The following is a 3,091-nucleotide window of genomic DNA, read 5'->3' as shown; positions in this document are numbered from 1 at the left end:
GACCCCTGATAAGGTTCTGATCCATCTCTAACTGCATAGACCTCAGCTTCTCCTGAAGATATTCGCACTCTGCAGCAACCCCTTTGCCCAGCTCAAGCTCTTCGTCCTTTGCACGAAGGTTCTCCTCGAGCGCACTACTTCTGCGGATAGCCTCCATCAGTTGCTGGTCCCTCTTCTCCAGCTCCTCGCCGAGGGATCGAGCATCAAGGTTCACCTTCAGCCTGTTGCGCCCCCTTTTTTTTCTCCTCCGCGGGGAGGAGTTCGGGTTTCGACATTCACGGGGTGTAATGACTCATTTCCTTTTGGGAATTGGGTATTTGAAGAGTCGCCACCTAACGAGTTAAGGTGCGTTAGGGCACCTAGAGTAATTAACTCTTGGGTTGGTTTGTATTACCAGAGATTAGGGTAAGGGCTCGAGGTAACCTCGAGGGGAAGGTGTTAGGCACCCCTCTTGGTCCATAACTATGGGTCCCGACCGAACTTATATTCACAAATCAGTCCATTACAAGTAAATAGTTAAATCAAATAGGTTGCAAGTAAAGCACGATAGAGTAACTCAAGTAGTAAGATAAAGTTTTGAACAAGTTGTAAAACAAAGTTTTAAAGAAAGGATTTGGTAAAGAGGGGTCCTAGGTTGGTTATCCTATAGGATCACGTCAGTACAATGCCCGGTAATCACTCCGTGGAAAGGGGATACATGTGGCATTAGCGCACCGGTCATCATATCCATATCTACCCTTCCTATCCCCTTATTGGTCATGCAAAGCGAGTGTTTGGTCACTGATTCCTATTGCGTGTTGCTACTCGTCCCTTCTTAACGGTCCCGGAGGGTCTTAGGACCTCTACCTATGGGTGGTTCTAGACGTACCCCTAAGGGTTTAAAGGCAAAAATCTAAGGCGACAGTCAAAAACATTTAGGACTTTCACATAATGGGAGCAATTAAGAGGCTCACAATTTCCTCCTCAAACAAACATACAAGTAGCACGACTCAAACACAATTAAGGTCTTTATTAATCAAAGTCCTAGAGCAGGATTTCTAAGTGATTATGCAAAAATAGACCACTTTCAGATTCGGAAGTTATAACCTAATAGTTGCCTAGTGACTCCTTCTTAACAGCTTATTAGAATCAGAAATGTTGAACGATGGAAACAACTTCAGGGAAATGCAGGTTTTGAAAAAATGCCTTAAGGCTTGCCTATGTGCAGTACTGTGTCTATATATTAATGCAGAGACAAACAAGTTTTCGAAATAGACCCTTTTGACACCTGTAAGCAGAATATCTAATGAGGTTAAGTCAAATTTGAAAGAACTAGTTTCCGGAAATGTCATCACTTAATAAGGCTAGTTTTAAGAAGTAAATTGGGCGAAAATGAAATTGACTTATTAGGCTAATTAGACTACTAGTCGTAATTGCGAATGGAAATCCCTACAGGCATGGTATCTAGGCGCGTCACGAGTTTTAGTAACATATGAAAGACTTACTAGAACTGAATTAAACCCTATAGACATGGTATCTATATTTGAAATGATTTAAGACACGGTTGTTTGAAACCCTATGAACATGATTTCTAACATGACGAAAATGCAGAACCTTAAGAACATGATTCCTGTTTTGATGCAGACGACACTGGAAGTGAAGTCCTTATAGGCATGATTTCTATTATGATGCAAATGAAATTAGAAGTGGAATCCTATAGGCATGGTTCTATTATGCAAAAGCAATCAGAGTCAACAAGAATAAAAACCCTATGAACATGTTTCTATCGAGTGAAGCAGGCAGATTTGGAAGTAAACCTTAAGAGCAGGATTTCTACCCATGTTACCCTACAAAGCATACATCTACCCACCCCTTTTTACTAAGTACCCCAAATTTCTGTTTATAAATTATTACAGGCCAATAAATGAATTACATAAGTAAAAATAGAAAATCAAGAAGCTATTCTATTGAGAGCCTGCAATTAGTCCCAAGTTTCCCAGAAGCCTCCAATGGTCTTTCAAGCCTCATTTCCATAGATAAATCAGAGTCTAGGTGCATCAAAGTTCCCTAAGGCCTCATTTGTCTTTTTTTAAGATTAAGACGTCTGAATCTGAATACACATGTGAATATCAAGATGTGTATTAAGATTAACACATCTGAATCTGAATACACATCTAAATATATTAAGATGTGTATTAAGATCTGAATAGAAATAATTAAGACTGTTTGATTTTTAACATCTGAATGTATAAAATTTATTTTTATCTGAAAATTAATAAACATAAAATTCAAATGAAATACTAACTAATCTAATATTCTATCAATAAAATATATCGTTTCTTAAAGTATTATAGTTGGTGGTGGTGATGACTAACGGGTGAATGCCGACTAGAGGCGGTGGTTGGTGGTAGTTTTGGTTGATGATGGTGGTTCATGATAGTAGCTAGTAGTGATTGGTAGTGGTGGCGATTATGATTGAAGATGGTGGTGGTGGGTGGTGATAGTTAATAATGTCGGGTGGTGGTAGGTTATAATGATGGGCAGTGCCGGCTGTGGTTGTTGATGGTGATGGGGTGGTCAGTTGTGGTAGTTGAGGCAGATGAATGTTGATTGTGGGTGAGAATGATGGTGGTCGGAGATCTGGGGATAGTAGGTGGTGATGGTCGATAATGGAGGCTATGATTTAGGATGATGGTAGCGTGGTGATGGAGGTGGTGGTGGGGGTGGGGGTGGGGGTGGTAGTGGTAGGGTGGTGGGGGTGGTGGTGGTGGTGGTGGCGGCATGGTAGTAGTTGATAATAGTAGGCGGTGGCAGCAGTTAATAATGAATATGTGATAGCATCTTAATGAAATTAAGTCTCTGTTATAGATCTTAATCATACAGACCTATTCAGACCCATTAAGTGGTTGTGAAGTAGAAAAAACCAAACACACTTAATGATTAAGATCTGGATAATTAAGATTCAGACTTTAAAAACAAACACACTTAAGTGTATGAGATCTGAATGATTAAGATTTAGACCTCCATTAAGTGCAAAACAAATGAGGCCTAAGGGGTCTCAAGGACCCCGGGCGAACTGCGTTACACCGTAGACTTTAGTAGTCCAAAGCAT

Source organism: Nicotiana attenuata, unplaced genomic scaffold (genome assembly GCF_001879085.1).
Source record: "Nicotiana attenuata strain UT unplaced genomic scaffold, NIATTr2, whole genome shotgun sequence".
Lineage (NCBI taxonomy): Eukaryota > Viridiplantae > Streptophyta > Magnoliopsida > Solanales > Solanaceae > Nicotiana > Nicotiana attenuata.
The sequence above is the reverse complement of the archived record's forward strand: the minus strand, read 5'-3'. Positions refer to the sequence as shown.